This window comes from Molossus molossus, unplaced genomic scaffold (genome assembly GCF_014108415.1).
Source record: "Molossus molossus isolate mMolMol1 unplaced genomic scaffold, mMolMol1.p scaffold_m16_p_5, whole genome shotgun sequence".
NCBI lineage: Eukaryota > Metazoa > Chordata > Mammalia > Chiroptera > Molossidae > Molossus > Molossus molossus.
In genome coordinates, this window is record NW_023425388.1 from 108,520,165 (window position 1) to 108,546,672 (window position 26,508).

Consider the following 26,508-nt stretch of genomic DNA (forward strand, 5'->3'; position numbering starts at 1 on the left):
GTGGCCAGAAGGAATGCCATCTAAACTGACCACAATAATACCACTACAACACCACTTCCTACTCAAAAACGCAGAGGTGGCTGATTTGATCTCCCATCTACGTAAGTGCCTGCTTTTTTGCAGATGTTGAAAACGACTGCCTCACGTGCAGCTGGTCAGGGCTGGACCGCTGCGTGCCCTTCCTGGGCTGGCGGTAGTGAACCCGCTGCCGTCTTGTCCCCACAGCACAAGTGTGAACGTGGTTACCAGACAGTGCGGCTTGAGAAGGAAGTCACCCGATGCTGAAATAAAGAATTCTGCAAACCCACCTTTTCCTGCAAGCCCGCTTCATCCCCAGCACGTGACAGCAGCCAAAGAGCAGCTGCCTCCCCTGTGCTTGAGTATTCGCTCTAAGTCTGTCCAGAAATTTCTCTGGTGGTTCTTGTTGATCTCTATCTTGGGGAATCCCAACACTGGTAACACCAGGATGGTCTGAACATAAAACTTCCTAACAAACCAGGTCGTGATGGGTAGTCATGTCCTAGGCCTGTAGCTTACATGACAAAGGCCAATGTTTACCTTAAGTGAGCCTGTCCATTGTCTTTTTGTACCTGAGACAACACAACTTTGAAGTATCAGAGTCACCTTCTTTTCCAGACCCCTGAGGGCACAGCCACCAGAGCAGGAGACCACAGAACCCCTCATGGTTAATCCCTCAGGGTTATCTTGTTCCCTGAATACCATCTCTATGTGCTGTGATGTTAACTACTAACTATCCTGTACCCACCAATGTAAAAGACGCACGTGTCTCTTCATTTTTCTCTTTATCCAACTTCAGACTGTTTTGCTCTCTTCTGTCCCCGTAATCTACCACCAATGGATTCATGTAATCCTCCTTACATCTGTCCTCCTTTGATTTTACTGTAGGAACTGAGCTGCAAACACGCCATTCTTTGGGGCATTTTCTTAATCCATTGAGATTTGGTTTCCTAGCAACTGTCATTGCCATTTGGCCCAAATAAACTCCTATAAGACTTTTTCTTAGTCGTGGACAAAATCAGTGAATAGATGAATGTTCTGATTTTCCATGATTCCAGGTTACATATGGCAAAGCGATTAGTACTTCCTAGTTCAACGGAATGGTTGAGTAATTGTTTCTTTAAGTTTAGCTTCTGCTTTACACTGAGAGTCAAGAGACTGGGGCTGTGTTCTCAGGCTACTCCTGACAGGTTGCCTCATCTGGATCCGTGTTGTCTCATCTCTAGATGGAGGTTTCAGGACTCGAGTTGTGGTCTTTAACTAGACGTGCACATCAGAATCAGTGGTGGAACTGAACAATACATGCAGTCATTGACACTAGCGTCCTAACCAGAGATTTTGATTCAGCAGAGAATGAGTTACATGGTAACACAGGCTCTTTTGACTTCCCCGGTGCACTGCCTGGTCCAGGCCCATTGCCTCACACCCTGACTGGGCTTCTACAGACGCTGGTCTCCTGGTCCCACAGTCATCTCCTCGTTCCAGGCTGCCCATGTCCCATTGAACAGTTTCTTCAAACCCCAACTTTATGTGGTTGTGACCTGACCATAAGTGACGTCATAGAAATTCTTTAATCAGAAGCTTCCCCTACTTTTCCCACTTGTTATTTCTTCTCCACTGAGAATTTTTCGTACTAAGAAAGTGGTCTTCTCTCTTCTAACAATCATTATCTGTACCCCTGTCTCGTGGCTCCATCAGCCCATTGTTCGGCCTTTTTCTGCCTCTGTTCCAACCTCGTGAAGGTTTCCCAAATACTCCAGGCCAGTGTTCTTTCTCTCTTAGAAATCCCGTAAGACAGATTGCTCATGCCATTTAATGTTATTTATGCCACTTTATGTATTATTAAATGATAGTCTGAGATAAATAAGTAGTTTAATGTGATCTGTTATTTACTTCATTTTAATCTTTTAAAATGTTGAAATTATATCTTTCTTACATAGTTTTTATATCTCTCATAGTACCCAAAACATGAAACTTATAAATGCTTTTATATTGAATGATTGCTGTGGTTTTAGATCCTCTAGATATGCGGTGGTAATGCTCCTTTCTTCCTTCCTCCTTCCTTCCTTCCTTCCTTCCTTCCTTCCTTCCTTCCTTCCTCCCTCCCTCCCTCCCGGCACCAGCCGATAGCATTCATCAGGAGAGAGTCTCTGCTGTAGAAGAGCTTCCAGGCTATTTGAAATTAGAATATATATCTATATTTTTTATATGTATTTTATTTTTATATCTAATCTCTAAGGCCGGTGTCCCTTCACAGGAAGGTGAGCGTGGTGAGTGGGCCCGGTGCCAGATGGGCCTCGGCAGAGCAAGCCCTCCGCAAGCATTAGATGGGTGTGAACTGATGAGGGGAAGGTCACGTTTGCTTTTGAAACGTAACTGGAACACCCCTCCCCAAGTGAGCAGCTGCTGGAGAGCAATGCACAACTATCCCTGAGAAATGAACCTTCCTCTAAAAGAAATGTTGCTCAGGTGAGTTCTTTTGCTGCCTTTCTTTCCATTTGGGATTCATTTACTGCAATCCCTTTTTTTTCTTTCATTTCAAGTCCTGTGAGTAGGTTGATTTAAAAAACTGAAGATAAAAAAAATGGCGGCGGAGTGAATGGAGCTACACAGACCATCTCCAGGACCAAACGGGATTCACAACGAAAATAAAGACAAATCTTCAGGAAGGGGCAACCGAAAGGCAGCCTGGAGGACCACATAACCAGGGACACCAACTCAATCCTGGTAGGCTTGCGAGGATGGGAGAGGGGCCGGGAGCCCACGGCCCGCAGCAGCCTGGGCGGGGACCAGGGGACTCGGCGGTGGGAAGTAGCTGCCGCCTCGGCTGCGACCCCGGCTGATTCCTGCGAACTCTGCGGCCTGCTAAGCCCTCGGCTGGTGCCGCACGGACTGGCTGCGACCAGGGGACTCGGCGGGACGCTGCTACCAAGGCTAAGTCCGGGGAACTCTGCGTGCTAAGCCCTTGGCTGGTGCCACACGGACTCGCAGGGACCAGGGGACTCTGCTGGAAGGTGCTGCCACCCCGGCAGTGTCCCGCTACCGCCGCTCAGTCCTGGGGCTTCTGCTGAGTGCGATGCCCGGGGCTGCTGCCACAGCTGGGCCGCCCTTGGCTGGAAGCAATGCCCTCAGGTTAAAAGTCCCAGGCGGTTCCACAATGCAGAGTCTGGACAAAGGATAAATTGGCAGCAGCCACTCACCTTGGGCTCCGGCAGAGGGAAGGCAGACTGGACTGGAACTGTGTAGGGACACTCGAGTTTTGGAGGGTGCTAAGAGCTTTCGCTGAGTGCAGCCATGCAGGACTGTGGTCACTTTACTCCTTCCCAGGGCCCTGGGGAGAGGCGGCGGCCCCTCCCGCAGAGATTCAACCCCACCTGATAGCCATTGAAATGCAAATTGAGGCCTATTAACAACCAGCAGCTGCCCCACCCTCAGGAAATCCTCTTACACTGAGCACCTGAGGGAGTGTTTCAGGCAACTCAGAAACCAAGGGTCTTTAGGTGACCTCTACTAATAGCCTCCAGGCAAAAAAAAAAAAAAAAGCTAGAGGATAACTACCATTCCCTGGGCTAGCAACACTAACCAGAAAAGCTAAGACTTGACGGTGGTGTTTAAAGTGGGTCTTCCCCGGCTCATCCAAACCCAGGAGAGGGAGCCACAAACAGCAGAACACCAACACCCACAGGGAAAATTTGGCAGACTCCAAAACCCACTGTGATAGCCAAAATGGTGAAAAACAGAAACAAAAGTCAAATGAAAGAACAAGTAACCGCTATGGAAGATGAGATAAATGAGGTGCAGTTAAGCAAGTTAACAGAACTAGAATTCAGAGCCATGATGTTGAGGAAGCTCAACAGCATGTGTAAAGATATGAGCAGCATGAGTAAAGACATAGAAATGTGGAAAATCAACCAGTTGGAAATTAAAAACTAACAAGAAGAAATGAAGAATGATATATCAGAAATAAAAAACACATTGGAAGGTCTAAAAAGCAGAGTAGGGGAAGCTGAGGACTGGATCAGTGAATTAGAAGACAGGGTAGAAAAAATCAACCAATCAGAAAACCAAAAGGAAAAAACGATTAAAAAACAGGAAGACAGCTTAAGAGAACTGTGGGACAACTGGAAACGGAATAATATATGCATCATAGGAGTCCCTGAAGAAGAAGAAAATAAGCAAGGGTTAGAGAATATATTCAAAGAAATAGTGACAGAAAACTTCCCTAATTTGGTGAAGAAAGAAGGCATTCAAGTTCAAGAAGCACAAAGAACCCCAAGTAAGAAGAACCCAAACAGGCCCACACCAAGACACATAGTAATCAAACTGCCAAAAATTACAGACAAAGAGAGAATCCTTAAAGCAGCAAGAGAGAAGCAACAGGTTACCTACAAAGGAAACCCCATAAGGCTCTCAGCTGACATCTCACAAGAAACACTATAGGCCAGAAGGGAATGGCATGAAGTTATCAAGGTCATGAAAAACAAGGATCTGAATCCAAGACTACTCTACACAGCAAGGCTATCACTCAAAACAGAGGGTCAAATAAAGAGCTTCCCAGACAAAAAAAGGCTAAGGGAATACATTATCACCAAACCAGCACTGAAAGAAATGTTAAAAGGACTGCTGTAATTACCAGGAGAAATGGGAAGAAAAATAGAACCACACTTAACAAAAATGTCAATAAATAAGTACATATCAATAATCACCTTAAATGTAAATGGATTGAATGCTCTCATAAAAAGACAGAGTAGCTGATTGGATAAGAAAGCATGACTCATCTATATGTTGTTTACAAGAGACACACCCCACAACAAAAGACTCACATAGATTGAAAGTGAAGGGATGGAAAAAAATCTTCCAAGCAAACAGAAAAGAAAAAAAAAGCTGGGGTAGCAATACTCATATCAGATAAAATAGATTTCAGAATGAAGGCCATAACTAGAGACAAAGAAGGCCACTACATAATATTGAAAGGATGTATCCAACAGGAAGATATAACCTTGATAAACATATATGCACCCAATATAGGAGCACCAAAATATATTTAAAATCTTCTGGAGGACTTCAAAGGAGAAATCGATAGAAATACAATCATAGCAGGGGACTTCAACACCCCGCTGACATCACTGGATAGATCCTCTAGACAAAAAATTAGCAAGGAAACAGAGACTCTAAATGAAGCACTAGACCAAATGGATTTATTAGATATCTACAGAGAATTACACCCCAAAACTACGGAATTCACATTCTTCTCAAGTGCACATGGGACATTCTCAAAGATAGACCACATGTTAGGGTACAAACTAAGTCTCTACAAGTTCAAAAAGATTGAAATCATATTAAGCATCTCTCAGATCACAATGGCATGAAACTGGAAATCAATTGCAACAAGAACATACAAAGACATTTGAACACATGGAAGTTAAATAGCATGTTATTAAACAATGAATGGGTCACCTAGGAGATCAAGGAAGAAATCAAAAACTTCCTGGAAACCAATGAAAATGAAGAAACAACAACTCAAAATCTATGGGATGCAGCGAAAGCAGTTCTGAGAGGGAAGTTCATAGTACTACAGGCCTACCTCAAAAAACAAGAAAAATCTCTAATATTTTATCTAACCTCACAACTTAAAGAACTAGAGAGCAAACAAAAAGAAAACCCCAGAGCAAGTAGAAGGAAGGAAATAGTAAAGATGAGAGCAGAAATGACATAGAGACCAAAAAAACAATTCAAAGTATCAATAAAACAAAGATCTGGTTTTTCAAAAAGATAAACAAGATTGATGGACCTTAGCTAGACTCACCAAGAAACAAAGAGAGAGAACCCAAATACACAAAATCAGAAATGAAAGAGGAGAGGTAACAACTGACACCATAGAAATACAAAAGATCGTTAACAACTACTATGAACAATTATATGGCAACAAATTCGACAATCTAAGTGAAATGGACAAATTTCTAAAAACACATAGTCTCCCAAAACTGGATCAGGAAGAGATAGAAAACTTGAACAGACCAATAACAACAGAAGAAATTGAAGATGTAATCAAGACTCTCCCAACAAACAAAAGCCCAGGCCCAGATGGCTTCACGGGGGAGTTTTACCGAACATTCAAAGAAGAACTAATATTCATTCTCCTCAAACTATTTCAAAAAATTTAAAATAGTTCCAAACTCATTTTATGAAGCCAGTATAATTCTAATTCCAAAACCCGAAAAAGACACAACAAAGAAAGAAAACTACAGGCCAATATCCCTGATGAACATAGACGCCAAAATCCTGAACAAAATAGTAGCAAATCGGATCCAGCAATACACCAAAAAAATTATCCACCATGACCAAGTGGGATTCATCCCAGGGATGCAAGGCTGGTACAATATTCACAAATCAATAAATGTGATACACCACATAAATAACATGAAGAATAAAAACCACATAAAAATCATGTCAATAGATGCCGAAAATGCCTTCGACAAAATCCAGCATCCATTTCTGATAAAAACGCTCAGCAGTGTGGGAATAGAGGGATCATATCTAGACATATTAAAGGCCATATATGAAAGACCTACACCCAACATCATACTCAATGGGCAAAAACTAAAAGCATTTCCCTTAAGAACAGGAACAAGGCAAGGATGCCAACTTTCGCCACTCTTATTTAACATAGTACTGGAAGTCTTAGCCACAGTAATCAGACAGGAAGAAAAAATAAAAGGGATTCAAATTGGAAAGAAGGAAGTCTAATTGTCATTGTTTGCAGATGACATGATACTATACATAGAAAACCCCAAAGACTCCATCAAAAGTTTACTAGACTTAATAAATGAATTTGGCAAAGTAGCAGGATATAAAATTAACGTCAAGAAATTGATGACATTCTTATACACCAATGATGAACTCACAGAAAGACAAACTAAGAAAATAATCCCATTTACCATTGAGGCAAAAAAATTAAGATACCTAGGAATAAACTTAACCAAAGATATAAAGAAACTATTTGCAGAAAACTACAGGTCATTGAAAAAAGAAATAGAGCAAGATATAAAAAAGTGGAAGCACATACCCTGTTCATGGATTGGGAGAATTAACATCATTAAAATGTCCATATTACCCAAAGCAATCTATATATTCAATGCAATCCCCATCAAAATACCAACGGCATACTTCACAGAATTAGAACAATTATATCAAAAGTTCATATGGAACCAAAAAAGGCCTCGAATAGCCACAGCAATCTTTAAAAGGAAGAACAAAGTTGGAGGGATCACAATACCAGATTTCAGGTTATATTACAAAGCCACTGTAATCAAAACAGCCTGGTACTGGCACAAGAACAGGTATATAGACCAGTGGAACAGAACAGAGAACCCAGAAATGAACCCAAGACAATATGCTCAATTAATATTTGACAAAGGTGGCAAGAGCATACAGTGGAGTAAGGACAGCCTCTTTAATAAATGGTGCTGGGAAAATTGGACAGCTACTTGCAGAAAAATGAAACTAGACCATCAACTTACACCCTACACAAAAATAAACTCAAAATGGATAAAAGACTTAAATGTGACTCATGAATCCATAAAAATCCTAGAAGAAACTGTAGGCAACAAAATTTCAGACATCATACGCAGCAGAATTTTTACTGACACATCACCTAAGGCAATAGAAACAAAGGAGAAAATGAACACATGGGACTACATCAAACTCAAAGCTTCTGTACAGCGAAAGATACAATCATCAAAACGGAAAGGCAACCCACTCTATGGGAGAGCATAATTGCCAATGATATACCAGATAAGGGGTTAATTTCCAATACATATAGAGTGCTCATACAACTCCACAAAAGGAAGATGAAGAATCCAATTAAAAAATGGGCAGAGGAACTAAATAGACACCTCTCCAAAAAGGACATACAAATGGCTAAGAGACATATGAAGAAATGCTCAACATCACTAATCATCAGAGAGATGCAAATCAATGAGGTATCACCTCATACCTGTCAGAATGTCCGCCATCAAAAAATCATCAAACAACAAGTGTTGGCGAGGGTGTGGAGAAAAGGGGACTCTAGTACACTGCTGGTGGGAATGCAGACTGGTGCAGCCACTATGGAAAACACTATGGTGTTACCTCAAAATATTAAAAATTGAACTGCCATTTGACCCAGTGATTCCACTTCTAGGAATATACCCTAAGAAGCCTGAAACACCAATCAGAAAGAATACATGTATCCCCATGTTTGTAGCAGCACTATTTACAATAGCTAAGATCTGGAAACAGCCCAAGTGTCCATCAGTAGATGAATGGATGAAAAAGCAGTGGTACATATACACAATGGAGTACTATGCAGCTGTAAGAAAGAAAGATCTCTTATCCTTTGAGATAACATGGAGGGACCTGGAAAGTATCATCCTAAGTGAAACAAGCCAATCAGAGAAAGACAAGTATCATATGATCTCACTTATTTGTGGCATATAATGAACATAACAGTCTGAGGTATGGGGTAGTCCCAGAAATGTGGAAGTGGGGTACAGACTGACAATCCCCAGAAGAGGGGGTGGAGGGGGAGAGATAAACCACAGAACTTATATGCATATGTGCATGAACAGTGGACATGGACAACAAACTGGGGAGAGGGCAGGGAGGGAGAGGGAGGGGGGAATCAGTCAGGGAAAAAGGAGAAACATCGGTAACAAAAATTAATTAATAAAAAATAAATAAATAAGTAGAAGATTGAACACATTCTTATCATTAATCTGATGAATCCAACCTTAGTGTGGGTCTGCAGGTGAAGTGCGCGTTGCTTTCACCCTCACTGAAGTCCCACGACCTTGCAAAGCATAACCACTTTTAGCAAAAATGTCTGTTTCATTCAAAATCCATTTCTAGGCTAGTGCAACCTTGCTGCAGTGTTCCGTTCAGTGCGACATTGTTGCACCACGTGGAAGAAAGCCAGCAGGTGGTTTCCCTGGAAAAGCCTCCTGTGCTCAGCAGCACACTGACTTTCTGGAGACTAAGTCTGTGCTGGACAAGCAGAACTCCCTTTTCTTCCTCTTTCTTCTTCAATTGGAGTCATTTAAATTTAAGGCCACTGAGAAGGAATGCAATATAACTTCGGTATATTTTTGCATAAAATGAAGTTTGTTTTTGGATGCCGTGGCAACCAGGAGGTAATTGTAAATAGAGTTAGCTCTGTCACAGCTCTGAGTCAATACACACAGAGGCCTCTGGCTTTGGGAGTTTATTTTTATGTAGGTAAAGGCGAATGTGGGAGGGTGCTGTGGAGTAGTTTTTGCCACCAGCTGAAGTCTTCAACATAGGGTTTTAAGAGATAGCTTAACAGAGATCAGAAGAAAGTAACGTTCTATGAGTATCGCCCAACTGCTGGTCAGGTTGTGTTCCAAAAGACAAGACATGTTTTTTTTTGTTTAGGCTGTGGTTCTCAACTTAGGTGATTTTGTCCCCCAGAGAATATTTGGCAATATCTGGAGACATTGATAGTTGTCTCCAACTGGGGTGTGTGTGGATGGGGGACACTTCTGTTAATCTAGAGGGTGGAGACCAGGGGTACTGCTAAATATTCCATAATGTACAACACAACCCCCACAAAATAGAATTATGTAGCCCAAAGTGTCAGTAGTTGCTGGGGTTGAGACACTGGGTTGCTTTTCCCAAAGAAGTAACATTATAAAGGATGATGATGTTTCTACTCCAGAGGGCTATGTTGGCAAAGATGGTTATCTATCCACCAGAACCTATTCTCGTCACCCCTAGTATGCTGCTATAACTTCATATACTACATTTTGTGACATCTCTTGCAGCTAGTTATAGCTGTATGGCTGGTTCTTACCAGTAAAATGAGAGCAGAAATAATGCCTGTTGTTACTGGGTCAAGACTTTTAAGCAACAGCTACTCCTACCCTAGTCTCTCTTTCTCCTTCCATCACTATGAGTCCCTATAGCAGTGATCCCCAAACTTCCTCTACATCAGAATCACCTGGAGGGCATGTTCAACCTCCAATTGCCGAATTCCACCCCCAGTGTCTGATAGAGGGGGTCTGGGTGGGCCCGAGATGAGCATTTCTGACAAGTTTCCAGGTGGGGCTGATACTCCAAAGGCAGGACAGTCATGAGCTGGGGAAATTCCTCAGCAGGTGGAATGGGGAAACTGAGACAGACAGCTGAACAAACTGGCTGAGCAATTTACAGCCAAATAATAAATCACAAGTTCTTATCTTACACATTCCAGACCATGCTGGGGCAGACCAGACTCAGTCCCAGCCCCTCTTTGGTGACATTCTTTGAAGGTGAAACTGACCAGAGAATGAACTAAACACTCATTTTGATGCATGGCCATATTCAAGGACACACCTGGGAAGCTGATAAATATTCTATGAGTTCCTCCTCTGAGACCACCCCTGAGATTTCTGCCTTTAGAAAACAGATAAAACTGCCAAAGACAAAGGACACAGTGTGTGAGCTCTCTCTCTAGAGCACACCCATGCCTTAATTTTTTTTGGCGTGTATCTTTGCTTTCTTTTTTCTAGGGTCCCTATGAGACTTGCAACCAGGGGAGCACTGGGCTGCTGCAGCTTGTCCGGGGCTAACGCCTGAACCTGCCTCCAAGGGCCCTTCTTTTTCCTCTGTAACTTGATTCCTGAGTCCATGCAGCCCAGCTGGCTCACTTCTTCTGCCTCGGTGAGTTTCTTTCTAAAGGGCCAAGGCAGCTCTCTGAGAGGCCCGCTCAGTCTTCTTCTTAAATGTACTTTTGCTTTGCATGCGAAATAAACTTTCTCTTGTGCCAGAGTTCTTGGCTCTGAACTTTTTCTTTGCCAAACTCAAGAACCAAGAGTCAATATTGCCGGAAACACTCCTAGTCCGGGGACCACACTTAGAACCCTTGGCTTAGGGAACGACGCTGCTGCAAAGTGGAAGGAGCCTGGTGATACTTGAAGTAGCATCTGGAGAAAAGGCATCTTTCCCACCTCATGTTAATGTCAGCCCGGCCTGAGGGCATTGACTCCTGTGGCTCAACCACTGAATATTGGACTTCTGTGCATCTGGGCACCTGGGCCGCCGGGGCAGCAATTTGGCTCTCCCGAGGCCTCCACATCCCTCTCCTTCCACGTCCCATAGAATCACAGAATAATTTTCTAAAAGATGAGGAATTAGGAGCTGGGAGGAATGGAGTGGTCAAAGTTACATAGTAAATAGTATTGTGGATTATACAATTAGTGTTTGACCCCCTCTGTTGAATATTTAACCCACAGCAGAGATAAAGAGAATCATGGCTATCTTAAGAATTTGCATTTTAAGGAAAGATCCAAAGAAGAAAAACTTCCTCCCTCTCCGAGGCAGAAGATCAGACTGAGGTAACATTTGAAATAGATGTTTCGCCTTTTGCTTCCCATCCCCAGCACGCGCGTGTCCTCTCTCTCTCTCTCTCTCTCTCTCTCTCTCTCTCTCTCTCTCCCCCCCTTCTTTCCCTCCCTCCTTTCTTGCTTCCTTCCCACTTCTCTCTTCCCCTTCCCCCCAGCCCAGGCCACTCTAATCTAAAATGATAGATTTTTGGTCCGGCCGGTGTGGCTCAGTGGTTGAGTGTGGACCCTGCACCAAGAAGTCGCCGGTTCGATTCCCGGTCAGAGCACCTGCCCAGGCTGTGGGCCCGATACCTAGTGGGGGCACGCAGGAGGCGGCCAGTCAATGTTCTCTCTCATCAGTGTTTCTGTCTCTCACTTCCTCTCTCTAAAATCAATAAAGGAGAAAAAATTTTAAATAAAATGATAGATTTTTCTCTAGTCAAAACTCCTGTTTCCTCCTGCAGCCAAAATGAACTTCCTGCCAAGAAGAAAGTGAGTAGAAGGCAGAATCTGTTGAGGAAGGATAGCACACACCTTCTAAAGGGTGTGTGTTAGAATACTTGCTGACACGCATGCTTTCACGTTCAGTTGCAGAATTAGTACCGCGCCAGGGAAGTCCAGTGACGTTCTCCAGGCGCTGGGGAAGAGGGTGCTGGATGGGGTGAGGGTCGGCGGGGGAGGGTGAGGCTGAGGGTGTGGGGGAGGGCGCGGCTGAGGGGGGGGGAGGGCGAGGCTGAGGGTCCGGGGGGGAGGGTAAGTCTGTCGTCCAGGCAGGACCCCGCCTTATTGTTCTTTCTGCACCGATGCTGACCCGGGGTGTCTACCAGGTCCTGGTGCCTTGGAAGAGGCGTCCAGGGAGAGTCCGGGGAGCTGTGTGGTGGGGTCCCAGCCCTGCTCACAGAGCTGTGGTCTGTCTGTGAAGAACCTGGTCACACAGACAGCACTGGACCCTCCCCGATATATCAGAGTGAATGCCCTGAACCCGAGTCACTCAATGACAGTACGGAAATTTAGCGCAAGGCATTTGTAAATGGAATTGCTTTTGGCTCATTTGCATAAACCACTTACTTGAGTCACTCTTATTGGCTTCTGTTGAACTCTAGCCACAGGGCAGAATCAGCGGGCTCTGTCCCTGCACAGACAGACCAGTCCTCTGAGCTTGGTTACTGAGCGTGGATGGTTTTCTAAGGTTACGCCTAGGAATGGCCGTACTAGCAGTTAGTGAGCGAGTTCAGGCAGAAGATGAAGAAAACCAGGCAGTGCATTTGCTGGCCTCGATGGGCAGACAAGCTAATTTGGTTCAAAACACCAGTCAGCTATTTGTGACTCTCTGAACGTCCTGAAAAACCCAAGTGTACACAGAAAGTTCTTGAGTTAAATGATGAAGGTACTTGTTTTCCTGTATCCTTTTAGGACAGTGGTTCTCAACCTTCCTCATGCCGTGACCCTTTAATACAGTTCCTCATGGTGTGGTGACCCCCAACCATAAAATCATTTTCGTTGCTACTTTATAACTGTAATTTTACTACTGTTATGTCTTAGGCGACCCCTGTGAAAGGGTCGTTCGACCCCCAGGTTGAGAACCGCTGCCCTAGGACGTTACCCTTGGAGCACAGCAGGTGACAGGCGTTTAGATTGTCTCCTTTCTTCACTCAGCATCTGTCAAGGCCTGGCAGCCCCTGTGGCCGCCCTCTCTCACTACGTGGGGTGCCCAGGGGGGTGCAAGGTCCTGCCGCCTCCACACACTCAGTCAGTGTCAAAGTGGACGGTGACATCTCGTGTGCGTCGCTTCGTCCAGAGCAGGCCCCCGTATGTCCTCCTCCCCAAACTGGTACTTTGAGTACAGCATTTTGGTTCATGTATCGGCACTGCAGCTAAATCACTGCTGGAACCAAAGGTACAGTATCAACAACTGTGCTGAAAGGGGGGTCTCGTCTGCCGGGCACGGCACTGGGGTCAGCATCGGGCTGTGTCCTCAGCAGTGATTTCATAGTCAAAGCTACTTTGGAGTGACAACCACAGCCTCTGATAGAAGGGTTTCCCGAGAGCAGTTGTGAGCCTCTGGCTCGTGTCTCCGTGAGGTTCTCAAGACTGTCTCCTGCGTGGTGGGTCAAGACAGTGAGGGAAACGCCCGTTGTTGGTGTTCCGGGGAGGCAGAGCCTGCGCCAGGCATTTGGCAGGCATTTTCTAGTCTGGTTTCCACGCCGACCACCTACGGTAAGCATCGCTGCCCCATTTTGTGGCCAGTGGAGCCGAGGAGTGGGCAGGGGTGCCCCAGCTCCACGTGGGAGAGCCGCTTCCAAGTCCGAGCTCCCCACACCGCACCAGCAGCAGTTCCTGCTCAGGAGACAGCGTGTCTGCCAAACAGCAGAATCTACTTTGCAGCCTAGAAATGCAAGAGCTGGTAATTGTTACTGTACATTTCTTTGGAGCTAAATGAAGAGTGACAATGTTTTGACCCAATAATAGATGAAAACAACTCTATGGGGCTGGCCATAGTTCTCCGATGCTCTGAATTCATCATAAGCATGTAAACTTGCTCAGCACTTGAAACTATGAGGGCGTAATGGGACCTCAGCTCACACGGGCCGACCGCGCCTGTCTCCTTTGTCACCGCACTGCTGCTTGTGGCCATTCATTGGTCAAGATGACTTTTTCTGGGACGGCCTGACGCGCCGGTCACAATGTTTTCACGGCTCATTTCCAGCATAGCTGGTCACACCTGTCCGAAGACCTCCGTTTGGCCACTCGGCTCTCTAACGCCTGTCCTAGCCACAGCGGGTGCCACTGGAGAGTGATGGGGACCTGGTGCAAGTTCACCTGCAGTGCAGAAAAACGCTGAGTCGGTGCCACACTAGTCCGTTAGTGGCCTTGCTACGGGAAGGAAGAGATGGTGGCCTCGTTAGTTACACAAGATTTGTCCAAGGAGGAAGGCTGCATCGCACAGAAGGGTGAGGGCCACTGGACAGTGAGGGCCACAAAGAGGCAGGCCTGGCACACTGACTGGGATGGCGCCCCCTCGGCCGTCTCTCTCCGGAAGTGCGAACAAGGGAAGAGAAGAGTCAAGAAAGAGTCCCGTTGTTTAGATGGCCAGAATCTCGGAAAACTCTTGCATGTGCATTAAAAACATATTTTTCCTAAATTAAAGTTAGGTTTAGTGTGATTCTTTTTTAAAAAATTAGTTTTTATTGATTTTTTAGAGAGAGAAACAGCGATGTGAGAGAGATATATCTATCGGCCGCCTCCTGCATGCCCTCTGCAACCTGGGCATGTGCCCTTGACCAGGAATCAAACCAGCACCTCCAGTCCATGGGGTGATGCTCAGTCCCTGGAGCCATACTAACCGGAGTAGCTTGATGCTTGATTCAAACCACCTGGCTCATGTACAATTCTCTGAGTTTTAAATGAGATCTCAGGTTTTCAACTGGAAAACAAACACATCCCCTCAACACAAAGCAAGCAAAGATTTAAACACTAGGCTTGGGTCCTAAGGCAATTCTTGAGAAGTGTGAACAATGTTTACTATTATCAACACTCAGGGGAAGGGGTTTTTAGCCAGGAATGAGTATGGGAAAAGTATTTTCTTCCATCTGAAAACAAAAGGTTCTATTTGTTGATATCTGTTTTTAAAACTCTAGTTGCTGAAGTGGCGTTTTGGTGAGCTGTGCAATTTCAGTTGGCTAGACAGTGTCCTGGTTTGCTCATCATTTGCCTGTTCGCCAGGTTGCTTGTGGAAGGCGGGTGCGCTCCTCAGCCCTGCAGCCCTCACATCAGGCTCGCCTGGTTCCACCAGCCTCATGAAGCGCCCAGTCCAGAGGGCAGAGGGGCACACAGGCAGGCAAACCAAGGACCACGGTGGACTGCGGTGGGTCCTGGCGGGGAAGCACTGGTCTATCAAAGCAGGTGGGCAGTGCCAGCCAGATGGGATGACTTACAACCTTCCCACGGAAAGTGACGTCTACGCCAAGTCTAAAGAGGAAAAGTGAACCCAGCGGCAAGGAAAGGGTTCTGGGCGGAGGCAGAATGTGAGTGAACGGGGAGAAAGAACTCAGCATGCTCAGCATTTCCGTGCTGATCAGATGGCAAATGGAAGCATAAGAGGCGAGAGTAGAATCCGGGCGTGTCTGAGGCAGAACAGGATGGGCAGGGGATAAGTTGAAGACAGACTCTCGTAACAGGGACCACGAACTGTGCTTCTGTTCTGGACTGTGCTTCTCACACGCTCGCGTGCGTGTGCATTGCCCAGGTAGGTTATGAGAAGGCAGATGTGCACTCGATGTCTCCAAGGAGCTGCCACGTGATGCCGAAGCTGCTGGTCTGAGGGCCGCACTTTTGGGGATCAGGGATCAAGAGAGCACACGGAAGTGTGCCTTTTCCGTGGGGGCTGGTGGTGGTTGTGCGCCAGTCCTGGTGGCTCATGGAGTCCCTTAGCTCGGGTCGTAGACAGACCCCGTTCCCGGCCCTGCTGCAGCCAGGACCCTGGATCTTCACCGCCACGAATTCCGTGCCTGTTCTCTTCCTGGCTGACCCCATGCGTGAGCTGGGTAAAGTCTCAAAGTGGCTGTGGCCGTGGCCTGGTTGATGGCTCACCAAACACTGGGAAGGTCGTCGCCTACACACTCACACCCTCACGCTCACAGAACGCTGTCCTGCAGAACGCTGGTGGCCTTGAACAGTACGGCAGTCTTTCATCACGGGGGGAATGAGTGCTAGTGGAAAATGTTCTTGCTGGGTGGAGGGTGGCAAAGGGCGGGGGGGGGGGGGGAGGGATGAGGGACATCTGTACTAGTGTCAACAATAACAAAAAAATAAAAATTGTCTTAATTTACAGTTCTTCTCCCATGCCTTTCTCTTAATCCGTTGCCCCGGCAGCTGTTTGAGAGCGACTGTATGCTGGGGACGACCAAAGGGGAACCACCACCTGAGCAGCAAAGCCTGGTGACCGGCCCTGTGAGCTCAGGGACGAGGATTTATATGACATCCACACACTGCGGTCATGCTCTCCTCGTTAAAAGCCCTCCGAGTGTATATGACGGGAACTCAGGGTTTCGATGTCTCTCCGAAGTGCAGCAGCAGCGGACACACCGCAGGAGCACGCTCTGATGTGTGCCAGGCTCCTTGAACCTGCCGGGTGCTCCAGTGCCCCGTCGTGTCCACGTCAGCACGGCCGCTGCGCGGAGGCTCTGATGTAGCCCCGTCGGCCACAGCCCCCAGTCCCAGTGGTCTCGGGAAGGCTGCCAGGGCTCCATCGGGCTCGACATTTCCCCGGCTTCTTATTTAGTTTTAAATTAAGCAAAAATTGCAGCACAGGGATTTGAATGAAAACAAGAGGTCCGAGGACATCTAAAAAAAATGGCGGCGGAGTGAACGGAGCTACACAGACCGTCTCCCAGAACCAAACTGGAATTACAACTATAACACAGACAAATCGACGGGAAAAAGCAACAGAAAAGCAGCTTGGGAGGACCAGACAACGAGGGACACTGACTCCATCCCGGTAGGCTTGCGAAGGCGCGAGACGGGGCTGGGAGCCCACGGTCGGCAGCTCGGCAGCGGCCTCAGCTGGGAGCAGCGCCCGCGGGTCACACTCCCAGGCGGCTCCACAGCGCAGCCGGGACAGAGGCTGAAACAGCCACAGCCACTCACCTTGGGCTCCGGCAGAGGGAGGGCGGACTGGACTGGAGCTGTGTCGGGACACTCGGGATCTGGAGGGCGCTCAGAGCTTTGGCTGAGTGCAGCCACTCAGGACGGTGGCCACATTGCTTCTTCCCAGGGCTCTGAGGAGAGGCAGCAGCCCCTCCCTCGGAGATCCAACCCCACCCTGTGGGCCATTGAAGTGCTAATTGAGGCTCACCAACAACCAGCATCTGCCCCACCCTCGTGAAAGCCCCTTGGCTGAGCACCAGAGGGAGTTTTTCAATCAACGGACAACCCAAAACTCATCAAGTAACCTAGACTGCTAGCTTCCAGGCAAAAAGCTAGAGGATAACAGTACGTTTCCTGGGCTGGCAACTTTAACCAGGAAAGTAAGACTTGACAGTGGTGTTCAACATGGGTCCTCCCTCGCTCATCTAAACACAGGAGAGGGAGCCACAAACAGCAGAACACCTACACCCACAGGGAGCACTTGACAGGCTCCAAAGCCCACAGTGATAGCCAAAGTGGTGAAACACAGAAACAGAAGCCAAATGAAAGAGCAAGAGACCTCCACCGAAGATGAGATCAATGTGGAGCAATTAGGCATGTTAACAGAGCTAGAATTCAGAGCCATGATCTTGAGGAAGCCGAACAGCATGAGTAAGGACATAGAGACACTGAAAATAAGCCAAATGGAAATTAAAAACCAACAAGAAGAGATAAAAAATGGCATATCCGAAATGAAAAACACATTGGAAGGTTTAAAAAGCAGAGTAGGGGAAGCTGAGGACCGGATCAGTGAATTAGAAGACAGGGTAGAAAAAATCAACCAATCAGAAAAACAAAAGGAAAAAACGATTAAAAAACAGGAAGACAGCTTAAGAGAACTATGGGACAACTGGAAACGTAATAATATTCGCATCATAGGAGTCCCCGAAGCAGAAGAAAATGAGCAAGGGATAGAGAATATATTCAAAAAAATAGTGAGAGAAAACTTCCCTAATTTGGTGAAGGAAGAAGGCATTCAAGTTCAAGAAGCACAGAGAGTCCCAAGGAAGAAGAACCCAAACAGGCCCACACCAAGACACATAGTAATTAAAATGCCACAAATTAAAGACAAAGAGAGAATCCTAAAAGCAGCAAGAGATAAGCAACAGGTTACCTACAAAGGGAACCCCATAAGGTTCTCAGCTGACTTCTCACAAGAAACACTACAGGCCAGAAGAGAATGGCATGAAGTAATCAAAGTCATGAAAAACAAGATTCTGAATCCAAGACTACTCTACCCAGTAAGGCTATCATTCAAAATAGATCAAATAAAGAGCTTCCCAGACAAAAAAAAGCTAAGGGAATACATTAGCACCAAACCAGCACTGCAAGAAATGTTAAAAGGACTGCTGTAATTAGCAGTAGAAATGGGAAGAAAAATAGAACCACAGTAAACAAAAATGGCAATAAATAAGTACATATCAATAATCACCTTAAACGTAAATGGATTGAATGCTCCCATAAAGAGACACAGAGTAGCTGATTGGATAAGAAAGTATGACTCATCTATATGTTGTTTACAAGAGACCCACCTCTCAACAAAAGACTCACATAGGTTGAAAGTGAAGGGATGGAAAAAAATTTTCCAAGCAAATGGTAAGCAAAAATAACCTGGGGTAGCAATTCTCATATCTGATAAAATAGATTTCAAAATGAAGACCATAACTAGAGACAAGGACGGCCACTACATAATATTGAAAGGATCTATCCAACAGGAAGATATAACCTTGATAAACATATATACACCCAATATAGGAGCACCAAAATATATTAAAAATCTTCTGGAGGACTTCCAAGGAGAAATCGACAACAATACAATCATAGCAGGGGACTTCAACACCCCGTTGACAGCACTGGATAGATTCTCTAGGCAAAAAATTAGCAAGGAAACAGAGACTCTAAATGAAGCACTAGACCAAATGGATTTAATAGATATCTACAGAGAATTACACCCCAAAACGACAGAATACACATTCTTCTCAAGTGCACATGGGACATTCTCAAAGATAGACCGCATGATAGGACACAAACTAAATCTCTACAAGTTCAAGAAGATTGAAATCATATCAAGCATCTTCTCAGATCACAATGGCATGAAACTAGAAATCAATTGCAACAAGAACATGCAAAGACATTTCAACACATGGAGGCTAAATAGCATGTTATTAAACAATGAATGGGTCACCGAGGAGATCAAGGAAGAAATTAAAAAGTTCCTGGAAACCAATGAAAATGAACACACAACAACACAAAATCTATGGGATGCAGCAAAAGCAGTTCTGAGAGGGAAGTTCATAGCACTACAGGCCTACCTCAAAAAACAAGAAAAATTTCTAATTGACTGTCTAACCTCACAACTTAAAGAATTAGAAAGAAAACAAAAAGAAAACCCCAGAGCAAGTAGAAGGAAGGAAATAGTAAAGATCAGAGCAGAAATAAATGACATAGAGACCAAAAAAACAGTTCAAAGGATCAGTGAAACAAAGAGCTGGTTTTTCGAAAAGATAAACAAGATTGATGGACCCTTAGCTAGACTCACCAAGAAACAAAGAGAGAGAACCCAAATACACAAAATCAGAAATGAAAGAGGAGAAGTAACAACCAACACCACGGAAATACAAAAGATCGTTAACAACTACTATGAACAACTATATGGCAACAAATTCGACAATCTAAGCGAAATGGACAAATTTCTAGAAACACACAGTCTCCCAAAACTATTCCCGGAAGAGATAGAAAACTTGAACAGACCAATAACAACGAAGGAAATTGAAGAGGTAATCAAGACTCTCCCAGCAAACAAAAGCCCAGGCCCAGATGGTTTCACGGGGGAGTTTTACCGAACATTCAAAAAAGAACTAACACCCATTCTCCTCAAACTATTTCAAAAAATTCAAGAAGAAGGAAGACTTCCAAACACGTTCTATGAGGCTAGCATAATTCTAATTCCAAAACCAGAAAAATACACTACGAAGAAAGAAAACTACAGGCCAATATCCCTGATGAACATAGACGCCAAAATCCTGAACAAAATATTAGCAAATCGGATCCAGAAATACATCAAAAAAATTATTCACCATGACCAAGTGGGATTCATTCCAGGGATGCAAGGCTGGTACAATATTCGCAAATCAATAAACGTGATACACCACATAAACAAAATGAAGAATAAAAACCACATGATCATATCAATAGATGCTGAAAAAGCATTCGACAAAATCCAGCATCCATTTCTGATAAAAACGCTCAGCAATGTAGGAATAGAGGGATCATATCTCGACATAATAAAGGCCATATATGAAAGACCTACAACCAACATCATACTTAATGGACAGAAACTAAAAACATTTCCATTAAGAACAGGAACAAGACAGGGATGTCCACTTTCTCCACTCTTATTTAACATTGTACTGGAAGTCTTAGCCACAGCAATAAGACATGAAGAAAAAGTAAAAGGGATCCAAATTGGAAAGGAGGAAGTGAAACTGTCATTATTTGCAGATGACATGATATTGTACATAGAAAACCCTAAAGACTCCATCAAAAATCTATTAGACTTAATAAATGTATTTGGCAAAGTAGCAGGATACAAAATTAACGTCAAGAAATCGATGGCATTCTTGTACATCAATGATGAACTCACAGAAAGAGAAACTGAAAAAACAATCCCATTTACCATCGCTCCAAAAAAATTACGATACCTAGGAATAAACTTAACCAAAGAAGTAAAGGACCTATTTGCAGAAAACTACAGGTCATTGAAAAAAGAAATAGAGGAAGATAAAAAAGTGGAAGCACATACCCTGTTCATGGATTGGAAGAATTAACATAATTAAAATGTCCATACTACCCAAAGCAATCTATAGATTCAATGCAATCCCCATCAAAATACCAACGACATATTTCATAGAACTAGAACAAATACTTCAAAAGTTCATATGGAACCCAAAAAGACCCCGAATAGCCACAGCAATCTTGAAAAAGAAGAACAAAGTAGGTGGGATCACAATACCAGATATCAGGTTATACTACAAAGCGACTGTAACCAAAACAGCCTGGTACTGCCACCAGAACAGGCATATAGACCAGTGGAACAGAACTGAAAACCCAGAAATGGACCCAAGGCAATACACTCAATTAATATTTGACAAAGGTGGCAAGAGCATACAGTGGAGTAAAGACAGCCTCTTTAATAAATGGTGTTGGGAAAACTGGACAGCTACATGCACAAAAATGAAACTAGACCATCAACTTACACCATACACAAAAATAAACTCAAAATGGATAAAAGACTTAAATGTGACCCGTGAATCCATAAAAATTCTAGAAGAAAATGTAGGCAACAAAATATCGGACATCATACGGAGCAGAATTTTCACTGATACATCACCTAAGGCAACAGAAATAAAGGAGAAAATGAACACATGGGACTACATCAAACTAAAAAGCTTCTGCACAGCAAAAGAAACAATCATCAAAATGGAAAGGCAACCCACTGTATGGGAGAACATCATTGCCAATGATGTATCAGATAAGGGGTTAATTTCCAATATATATAGAGTGCTCATACAACTCAACAAAAGGAAGACAAAGAACCCAATTAAAAAATGGGCAGAGGAGCTGAATAGACACCTCTCCAAACAGGACATACAAATGGCCAAGAGACATATGAAGAAATGCTCAACATCACTAATCATCAGAGAGATGCAAATTAAAACAACAATGAGGTATCACCTCACACCTGTCAGAATGGCCGCCATCAACAAATCATCAAACAACAAGTGTTGGCGAGGGTGTGGAGAAAAGGGGACTCTAATACACTGCTGGTGGGAATGCAGACTGGTGCAGCCACTGTGGAAAACAATATGGTGCTACCTCAAAAAATTAAAAATTGAACTTCCATTTGACCCAGTGATCCCACTGCTGGGAATATACCCTAAGAAGCCTGAAACACCAATCAGGAAGAATATATGTACCCCCATGTTCATAGCAGCACTATTTACAATAGCTAAGATCTGGAAACAGCCCAAGTGTCCACCAGTAGATGAATGGATAAAAAAGCTGTGGTACATATACACAATGGAGTACTATGCAGCGGTAAGAAAGAAAGATCTCTTATCCTTTGAGATGACATGGAGGGACTTGGAAAGTATTATCCTAAGTGAAAGAAGCCAAGCAGAAAAAGACAAATACCACATGATCTCACTTATATACGGAATATAATGAACATAACAGTCTGAGGAATATAGTAGACCCAGACACATGGAAGTAGGGCACAGACTGACATCCCTCAGAAGAGGGGATGGGGGGTGGGGGGGGTGGGAAGAGATAAACCACAGAACTTATATGCATGTATGCATGACCAATGGACATGGACAACTAAGCCGGGGACAGGGTGGAGGGGGGGTGGGGTGGGGGGTGCCAATGGGGTAAAAAGGTAAAATATCTGTAACAAAAAAATAAATAAAAAATAAAGCAAAAAAACCCAAAAAAACAAGAGGTCTGATCTCTGCACTAAGCATTGCATCAACAGGAAAACTGATCTGTGTGAAGCTCGGCTCCTCCTTAATTTAAACCACACAGCTCCGCCTCTGGGTGCCAGAGGGGCTGCGGGCTGGGCTGGGCAGCCCTCTTTGGCCAGAAACAGTCCTGGGGAGCTTCATGTCCCCTGAAGTCCTTACATTGGATGTTGCACAATATTCCAGAGCAGTTCCAAGTTCCTGGCCTTGAACCTAAGGACGATCTTCTAAACATCTCAGGGTAATCTTCCCCAATAGACCCTTCACTACCCCTAGCTACCAGGTGGAAGTTGCATTGTTAACAGCTTCTGAAGACAGAAAGACCGGATAACTCCTCATGGCCTGGACACTGTTCCTCGTGTCAGTTTCCAGGGCTTCTTGTGTGCGTAGATTACAGATCTGGACAACATGACTTAGGCAGGGTCTTTGCAGGTGAGAACTTGAATCTGGGCCCCCACAGCCACTTTACTCAGTTTAATTCGCCTGGAGGCGAAGGTGGAGGTGGGCAGAGGGTGGGGCGGCTGTGGGGACCGTCAGGAAGAGTGCGAGCTTCACTCGAAGGCTGCAGCAGCGCCACAGAGCCCGGTCCCTGTCTCAGTGTGACCTGGGCCCCTCGGCCAGGAGGCGAGTGACAAGCAGCTGGAGCCTTCGTCACCTTTCACCTCCAGACACGTCTGGATTTGGAGACTCGTCTGATTCAGGTTTAGTGGGGCCTGAGAAACTTGTACATTTTGGGGACATTATTAAAGAAAAAAATTTAAAAAAATCTCTTACGAAATCTTTATGTACCACAGAACTCACTGCTAGGGATTTGGGAAGGGCCTGTGTAAACGAGGGGCCTAGGGCTTCGGCTTCGTTCGTTAGCTTTTCAAGGGAGCCTTCTGCTTGGGGGCACGACCAGCTCTCCTGCCCAGCGCCAGAGGACATGCACCAGGTGGGGTCAGGATGATGGGAAAGGATTAGGAAAAGGCAGGTGTAACGGACTAAGACGGAAGGTTCTGGGCCTGATTTGACTGGCCTTTGTGTGGTGCACCGACCTGGTGAGCCGAGCGTCGGCTGAAGCCACGCTTTCTCCGTCAGGTGCAAGCCCATTGGGGGAGGCCCCATCTTCTCTGTGTTCACCCAAAGGCCTGTCCAAGAAAGGGTGTCAGGGTACGTCTGACGAATGAATGGCTGGATGGCTGTGAATGAGCGAATGTGTGAATAAATTCACACTCTGGTTTTAGATGGCGGGTCATTGTTGTTTACCTTCCCCAGAGGACTCTGACAGTGTGTTCAGCTACGTGCAGAAAGACTCGGTCTACATTTATTAGTGAAGATGGATGCCTAGGTTCTGCTGGGGGACTACTAGTCACCCCTATTATTGGATGCCCAAGACCACTCCAGGCATAATTAAGAACATCAGACTATATTACAAGGCACATCCTTTAAGGGGACAGGTGTTTTCTGAGCATTGCAGAGGGATGTTCTCACGTGCCCAGAGCGGGCTAGACGTACTGCCATGTGACCTTCTTCTTCACTTCCTCCTCGGGCTCACGGTACCTTAAAGTGACCTTCCAAATGCTTTCTTTCCTGGCAAATCCACTGAAAATGGTAGGCCCTACATGAGGACAGCCTATCAGAATCCACGCTGAAACCAAAGCTGAGTCTGCTTTCTCTCTTGAGGAAACACAGTGCCCTGCATGCGGCGAACTCTCACCCGAGACCGCCGACTCTCTGGGGGAGCCCGCGGCGCAGTGTAGAACCAGAATCAGTGGCCAGAGGGGTGTCGCCCATGTGTTTGGCTTGTTTTGAACTGGATGGGGTTAGGTTTGCGTGAGGGACATGTTAGACATGCTGGGGTTGGCCTGGGGTAGGAAGGGCATGGTTCTGACTTAATGTTTGTTCTCATGACCTTGGGGGTAAATCTGAAGTAGTGTCATGTGGAGGAGAGACTCTAAATTCCAAGTGGGGAAGCTTGGGTTCAAGTTTCAATTTCATCTCTAATTGGAATTGAAATTGACAGCAAGAAACCCAACCTCCTCATCTCTCTCTCTCTCTCTCCCCCCCCCCCCTTCTCTCTGCAAAAGAGACCATCTCCCTATCGTACTTTGCCTGGCTAGGAGTCTCAAAACATGGCCCAGGAAAGGTCTTAGAAAGGCACAGAGTGACTTCCGAGTTGAGTCGCTACGATTCCATTACATAACCAAATAGCATTGCAATCTTGTCATGTGAAAGCTAAGAATACAGTTTTTAGTGGAAAATTTGATGTTCTTTCCACCATGTGAAGGCATATCATCACTATGAACTTGTAATAAAAATAGGAAGTAACCCAATCTCTCTGTTGCTCAGATTCATTTCAATGTGAAAGTGTTTAAAACAAAAGTTCAATCAACTTTATATGCAGAAGCCTATTTTGGTCCACGAAGACTCTGACACTTAAGGTGGAACAGATAAACCACTAACTGAGCGATTGGATGGCCAGCAGATGACATGGATGCTCAATGTGGAAGACAGTGGGTGTCATCCTCTGGACATTGTAGTCATAGGTATATAGGTGTCCTGAAATATTGGCATGCTGGTCTTTTTAAAGATAGAAGTAGCTGACTGGCATTCCCTGAATTAAACCAAGAATGTCAACCCCATTAGAGTGATGGAGTTATTCTTTTCCTTCCGGAGGGTGAAAACGCTTTAGAACAGGGCCAGAGAGCAAATGTTTTAGGTTTTGTGGACCATCTGCTTTCTGCTGCAAGAGCTCAACACTGACCTCTTCGTGCAAAAGTGCCCACAGACAAGGAGAAGACGGGTCCGGCTGTGTGTCAGCCTTCTTACGAAGCCGGCAGGGGCCCGACTCAGCTCGAGGCCACAGCCTGCCTACTCCCTTGGTTAGCATGTCACAAGGACACCACCAAATCTGGGCCTATTCATGTCTCCCGGCCCCCGCACCATGCTGTTGGCCTTGGTTTTCTTTTTCTCATGTTTACCCGAAGACATTTTTGCATTTATCTTCAGACAGAGCAGGAGGGAGAGAGGGAGGAAGAGAGAACGAGAAACATCGATGTGAGAGAGACACATCGACTGGCTGCCACCCGCACAACCCCAACCGGGGCCGGGGACAGACTGCAAAGGAGGTATGTGCCCTTAGCGGGAACCCAACCAGGGACTCTCGGGTCCACAGGCCGACGCTCTGACCGCTGAGCCAAACCGGCCAGGGCTGTTGGCCTCAGTTTTGAACACAGCCCCAATTCTACAGCTAAGCAACTGTAGGTGCCAAAGCCTAGAAAAGCCATCAGGTGTCTGCCCAAGTGGCCAGCTCACTGGGGCAGACACTGCGTATTCCAATAGAGCTACCTAACACCCTGCCCTTTCCTCAAAGTATTCTTAGTAAAATACAGCATCACAGCATCGTTTAAAATGCAGCATCCAGGTCCGAAGGGCAGGGCAGTCTCCAGAGCACAAGTACGACGTTCCCGTAGGGAAGAACGGAGCACGCTCTCCAGCCCCTGGGAAAGCTTTGCGAACATGCAGCCCAGCGCCGACTTCCTATTCACAAGTGATCAAATTTGCCTTTTGCTTTCCCATAATATAAGTCAATTCATTGCCAAGTTCATGGCTGTTCTAAGTCCAAGTCCAGCTTGCCCTCCTTACGACTCCCTCTCACTCCCGCAGGTCTGGGGTAGCAGGACGCTCGGTCGGAGGCCTGCAGGGGGCGGGTTTCACTGGACCTCATTTGCCTGCACCTTAGTAAACAATAGAGTGAAACAACGCTTTCATTCCTAGTACTACTAGAAATGTAGATTTTGGAACACTTTCTTGGGTTTACAGTGGAGTCACACAGACCTGAGCTCAGGAATGCTTTTGTTCTTGGCCATGTTACTTAACATTTTTGAGATCCTGAACCTCAGTTTCTCCGTCTAAGAAAGCAGGTTAATATCTACCTCGTAGGA

At 45.4% G+C, this 26,508-nt stretch overlaps 1 protein-coding gene across 1 annotated transcript in view; it reads right to left on the reverse strand.

Annotated features, from left to right (window-relative positions):
* The window catches only part of SLC9A9 (solute carrier family 9 member A9), a 595,026-nt gene that overhangs the window by 200,679 nt on the left and 367,839 nt on the right, over positions 1–26,508 (reverse strand). The window lies entirely within an intron of this gene.